The sequence below is a fragment of the Aotus nancymaae genome, unplaced genomic scaffold, assembly GCF_030222135.1.
Source record: "Aotus nancymaae isolate 86718 unplaced genomic scaffold, 86718_ANA_hifiasm-v0.15.2.pri h1tg000032l_0, whole genome shotgun sequence".
In the NCBI taxonomy this organism is placed as follows: Eukaryota; Metazoa; Chordata; class Mammalia; order Primates; family Aotidae; genus Aotus; species Aotus nancymaae.
In genome coordinates this window covers 11505359-11512136 of record NW_026988445.1, presented here as the reverse complement: position 1 = coordinate 11512136, position 6778 = coordinate 11505359, and positions in this window count along the sequence as shown.

The window sequence follows — 6778 nt, the reverse complement described above, 5'->3', positions numbered from 1 at the left end:
CAACCAGATCTTCTCTGAGTGGACAGCACGTCAAGAAGACCTAGGTGGGATGGTTGGATCCTGGAGGGGCCTACAGCAGCCATTGATTCGGTCTGGCACTCTGTATTTGCTCTGGAATGTGTGGGACTGGCTCACATTGGCTCCTGAGAGAGTGGAGAAATGTGTGCAGGACAAGCTGCATACGTTGTTTCTCAGTTTGCAGTGGGTTGGATCATGTCAGCCCGTCAGGATATTAGCTAGGATGGAAACAAGCCTCCCAGAGCATTTGAGGATGGGGATGACACTCGGGGAATTAAAGACAATACTGACAAAATGAGCTTATCAGAGGACCCAGTAGGATTCTCACTCCTATGGCTGGGTACTGTTGATAAGAGGGCAGCTTCCTGGGCACTCGAAGGCAGGAGGAACTCGACTCTCCACTGGGGAGAACATGGCTAATGTCCTGTATTGCACAGCTGTGGTCATGCTGTTGAATTCTTGTTTCTTCTAGTTACATTTAGAGGAATTGTATCTTTTTATTGTGTCTGTTGGCATTTTTACATCAATCACGGTCCATCTTATAACAACAAAGAATCTTCCAAAAATTGTTTTTCTGTTTAAATTAGCTGAAAACCAAACTCTTTCTTTCTCTCTTTCCTCTCTCTCTTTTTTTGAGACAGGGTCTCACTCTGTTGCCTAGGCTGGAGTGCAGTGGCACAATCTTGGCCCACTGCAACCTCTGCCTCCCAGATTCAAGTGATTCTTCTGCCTCAGACTTCCGAGTAGCTGGGACTACAGGTGTGCACCCCCACGCCTGGCTAATTTTTGTATTTTTAGTAGAGATGGGATTTCACCATATTGGCCAAGCTGGTCTCGAACTCCTGACCTCGTGATCCGCCTGCCTCGGCCTCCCAAAGCGCTGGGATTCCAGGTATGAGCCACTGCTCCAGCCTCTCTTTTTCTCTCTTTTTTTTTTTTTTGAGACATGGTCTCACTCTGTTACTCAGGCTGGAGTGCGGTGGCACAATCATAGCTTGATTATATCTCACTGCAGCCTTGACCTCCTAGGCTCAAGTGATCCTTCCACCTCAGAGTTCTGAGGAGCTGGGACTATAAGCACTCACCATCATGTCCAGCTAATTTTTGTTTTTGTATATTTTTGTAGAGACCAGGTTTTGTCCGGTTGCCCAGGTTGATATTGAATCCCTGAGCTCATGCAATCCACCTGCCTTGGCTTCCCAAAGTGCAGGAATTACAAGTGTGAGCAAAACTCCATCTCAAAAAACAAACAAACAAACAAAAAAACCCAGCTAGGTGCGGTGGCTCACATCTGTAATCCCAGCACTTTGGTAGGTCCAGGTGGGTGGATCACTTGAGGCCAGGAGTCCAAGACCAGCCTGGGCAACATGGTGAAACCCTGTCTCTACTAAATACAAAAAATTAGCCGGGCGTAGTAGCATGAGCCTGTAGTCCGAATTACTTAGGAGGCTGAGGCAGGAGAATCACTTGAACCCAGGAGGTGGAGGCTGCAGTGAACCGAGTTTGTGCCATTGCACCCCCAGCCTGGGTGACAGAGTGAGACCCTGTCTGAAAAAAAAAGAAAAGAAAAAAGAAAAATTATACCGGCCACTTGAGTTTAAATTGGCCTCCAATTCCAAATGACCACCATGTGATTTATTGTAATTTTCCCTCTTTCCATATTTGTAATTCTCTTCTCCAACAATGAGAAATATTGCTTTAATCCTTGTGAGTATATTTATTAATGTATTTAATTCAAGAATACACAGAAAGTAGTTTTAGAATTACAAACCCATACCATGAAAATTAAAACTACCAACTAGGGTTCAGTATTTGTTTACAGTTCTTTTTATCTTTTCTGGGAAGATAGAGTCAAAATGCTATAGACAAAGACTCTTGGATTAATTATTTCTCCCCCTATTCAATAGATTCTTTTTGAATCTGGCCAGGCACATGGTGGCTCATACCTATAATCCTTGCACTTTGGGAGGCCAAGGAAAAAGGATTGCTTGAGGCCAGAAGTTTGAGACCAACCTGGCCAGCATAGCTAGACCCCCATCTCTACAAAAAAAAAAAAAAAAAAAAAGAGAGAGAGTTTTTTTCTGAATCTAAAATCTGTTAAGAACAGGAGTGGCTTGGTTTACTCCACTACCTTTAGCTAGAGTGTTGTTAACTGTGGAGGTTCCTTTCACAGGAAAACAGGTCCTCACTTTTTGCATAGGTGACCACAGACATATAATAGAAATAACAAATACACAAGCAGCGGAATATACAAAGCAGTTGCATTTTGATCACTTCCCAGGAGTTGTGCACTCAACTTACCAGTGACTTCATGTTTCTGCTAGCCTTTTGCTGATGTCCTAACTACAGAGTAGTTCCTTCCACCCCACATGGAAAATGACAGTATTGGCATGCTTTAATTAACTTCAGATATTTTTCTCTATTTAGAACTCTGAGAAGTTGATCTCTCTCCAGAGGACCCCAGATAATAAAAAGCAGTTCTAATTCTCCAGAGTTGGGCTATTTGAAGCCAGTTTTAAACAGGCTGAATGATGTCCCCACGTGTTCAATTTATATATGGTGTTAGCCTACTTCTGGTGGTAAGGGAGTTTTTTAAATGACTCATATAAATGACAGCTTAATTTTTAGTTTTAACAGTTGCGCTGTGTGCTGTGCTCTCATTGTTAACAGATCGCTGTATGATTAGCATCCTGCTAGGACGCTAATCACTTGAGCCTGGGAGGTTGAGGCTGCACTAAGACATGACTGTGCCACTGCACTCCAGCCTGGGTGACAGAGCAAGACTCTAACAAAGCCTAACTCTGGGTGAAATCTGGAGTCATCTTTAGGCCCCTGGTCCTGTTTTATCATCCTTTCCCATCTTGATGGTGGTCTCTCAATTTTCCTTGTATGCAGTGCCCTGAGGAGATCTTTTTTACACATTTAAAAGTCTTCTTTCATCAAAGTATCTGAAAGTCATTCACATGAAGTTGTAAATAACAGATAATAGCTTAAAGTGTTACCCTTCTCTCTTAGACTTCTACAGGACAACCACCAGGGACAGTCAGCTTTACAGGAACCTACCCTCCAGGCTGGCTATGTAATTTGCATAATTTGTTGGGCTGGGTGCAAAATGAAAATGTGCTTATCTTGTTTAAAACTCAGGAAAAAAACTGTAGTTAAAATACTAAAATACAAAGCTGATGCTGTGGCTCACGCAGGTAACCTCCCAGTACTTTGGGAGGCCGAGGCAGGCGGATCACTTGAGGTCAGGAGTTCGAGACCAGTCTGGCCAACAGGGTGAAACCCCCATCTCTACTAAAAACACAAAAATTAGCCGGGCATGGTGGTGGGACGCCAGTAATCTCAGCTACTTGGGAGGTGAGAATCGCTTGATCCTGGGAGGTGGGGGTTGAAGTGAGCCAAGATAGCGCCATTGCACTCCAGCCTGGGCAGGAGTGAGACTCAGTCTCAAACAACAACAAAGCTTAGGTATAAAGCTTTTTTCTTTAAAATAATTTTTATTTATAAAATGTAATAGGGATAATAGTGATATATGAGTAATGATATAAACTTAAAACTGCAAAAATGTACCGTTTTTTGTTTCACAAATTTATATAATACAATGAATACTTTATTAATTAATTGATATCTTGATTGGTCATAAGATTTTTCTGGGCCGGGCGCGGTGGCTCACGCCTATAATCCCAGCACTTTGGGAGGCCGAGGCGGGCAGATCACGAGGTCAAGAGATCGAGACCATCCTGGTCAACATGGTGAAACCCCGTCTCTACTAAAAATACAAAAATTAGCTGGGCGTGGTGGCGCAGCCTGTAGTCCCAGCTACTTGGGAGTCTGAGGTAGGAGAATTGCTTGAACCCAGGAGGCAGAGGTTGCGGTGAGCCGAGATCGCGCCATTGCCCTCCAGCCTGGGTAACAAGAGCGAAACTCCGTCTCAAAAAAAAAAAAAAAAAAAAAAAAAAAGATTTTTCTGACTCAATTTTTTGCAAATCATTTCTAAAGCCACCAAAATTTATATTTTCTGTTTTTTTAAAAAGGGGCTATGTCAATCTCTGTATCATTCCAACTTTAGTATATGTGCTGCTGAAGTGAGCACCAAAATTTATATTTTCAAGATGATGACAGCAGAGTAAGAAATAAAAATAAAATCCTAAGCTTCCCAACCAACTGAATGGAGTGCCTCTCAGTCAAGGGGACCCCAGAAGAACCTTGAAAACTGAGTTCCCAGCCGTGAGGAAATGGGAGGTCAGACACACCTCGATCTGCCCCATCCTTATTAATCTTTAACCAGAAATTTTTCCTAAGAAGTATGCAGAAATCATCTCTGGGAAACAAGAAACAGACAACTCATTCCTTTATTTTGCCTTTAGCCAGTTATCCAGGGCCCTCCCAATTCCTTTTTGTGGTTTTAACACAGCAACTAACCAGCATTCCTTCCTGATAAGAAATCACTGACCACAGAGTGGTTCTCTGCAGCCTACAGAAGATGTGCAGTGAAGCCCTTATGTCCTCTGCTTCACCTTTTGATGTCAGAGGCCCAAAAACTCCACCCTTGGATCATGCAAGCACCATCATTTTTTGAACATGTGACCCATGAAGAGACAGGAAGCCCAACTGCACATGTGCATTATGTTTCTCTTTTCATATTCATTACTCCTCCTATCATTTATTAAATATATATACTTAGCCAAGCCGTTCCGCATACATTCCTGTTTCATCCATCCCTGCCTCCAAATACCTGTTTCTGACTTCTGCCAGAGGCTACACTCCCCAGCCTGTAAGAATGGCCACCTTGCAGATTGCAACACTTTATGAGAAATAAAGCTCTCATTTCAAAATTTACGAACCTCACCACCCTTCAGTTCACAAGAGTATCAAGCTAAGCGTGGGGCCCCTCTGGGAGCAGGGCCTTGTATGACTGCATCAGTTGCTGCCCATGAAGCTAGCCCTGCTGACCCTGTTGCTGGTTCTCCAGGAGTAGATGCTGAGATTGTGTTTGGTGTGCTGAGTATTTATTAGGAATCAGCATCTGTGGGTGAGAGGAGGAGGAAGTAGTCTTGGGCAGAGGGAAAAGTCAATGTGATGTAAGGTGACAAAGCTTTGGCCATTCCCATGGGATGTTCTGGACCATACATGATCCATCAGAGATGCCAGATTGAGCCAAAATGTCTGCATCTTTAGACCTTGCTTCTATCAGTCATTGGATGTGAACTGCCCCAACTTTGGGGAGTGGGATTAGCAGGATGTTTCCAGCTCTCAGATCCTTTAGAGTTTGTCTCAGTCGCAGAGAGCTAACTCAACCAAGGGCACGGCCATCTAGGTTGACCAACATCCTGCTTTCTCTTCTGAAGAATATAGTAGCAAACCAAATCCAGCTCTCTATATGAGAATATGTCACAGCCAATAGCTGAGGTCAAGAATAGTAGATTGACCGTATGTGGTGGCTCACACCTGTAATTCCAGTACTTTGAGGTTAAGGTGGGATGATTGCTTGAGGCCAGGAGTTTGAGACCAGCCTGGGCAACATAATGAGACTCTGTCTACACAAAAAAATAAAAAAATTATCCTGGTGTGGTAATGTGTGCCTGTAGTCCCAGCTATTTAGGAGGCTGAGGTGGGAGGATCACTTGAGCCTAGGAGGTTGAGGCTGCAGTAAGACATGATTGTGCCACTGCACTCCAGCCTGGGTGACAGAGCAAGACCCTGTATCAAAAAAAAAAAAAAGGGAATTGCTTGCTTTAACGTTAGGGAATCAGGGAATCAGTCACTGATTGATTGATTGATATATATTAACAGAATGATGCATAAAGATACAGATATAGAAAGGCTGAAAATAAAATGATGGAAAAAGATATACTATGTGGACATTAATGAGAAGGAAGCTTGCCTACCTATATTAATATCAGACTTAATACTTGAAGGTAAAAAAAATCATTATTCGCGATAGAATGGGTTTGTTTGTGATGATAGAGCTCAAATCCTGAAGAACGCTATAAAGGAAGAGAGATGACTCAAAGGAAGAGCAGCAAAGACTGTGGAGGAACTTGTGTGTCTCCCGGAAGCTCCAGGCTCCTCACACTTCTCCCACCACCCAGCAGATAGATATTCCATAGTTTAATTTCTTTAGCTTAGTGCTTTAGTTAAAATTAAAAAAAAAAAGGAAGCAAGAAAGGAAGGAGCTATCAAATTGTGAAAAGACATTGAAGAAACTTAAATGCATATTACTAAGTGAAAGAAGTTTTATTCATCTGTTTTCATGCACTGACAAAGACATGTCTGAGGCTGTGTAATTTATAAAGAAAAAGAGGTTTAATGGGCTCACGGTTTTACTTGGCTGAGGAGGTCTCATAATCATTTCGGAAGGCGAAAGGCACATCTTACATGGTGGCAGACAAGAGAGAACTAGTGAGGGAAACTCGTTTTTAAAAACATCAGATCTTGTGAGACTTATTCACTATCACAAGAACAGCACTACAAAGGCCCACCCCCATGATTCAATTACCTCCCACTGGGTCCCTCCCACAGCATGTGGGAACTGTGGGAACTACAATTTAAGATGAGATTTGGGTGGGGACACAGCCAAATCATATCACAAGTCCATCTGAATAGGCTACATAACATATAATTCCAAAATATATGACATTCTGGAAAAGGCAGAGCAATGGAGACAGTAAAAAGATGGTTCTTTGGCAAGGAGTAGATGAACAGGCAGCACACAGAGGATTTTTAGGGCAGTGTAACTACTCTGTCTGATACTATA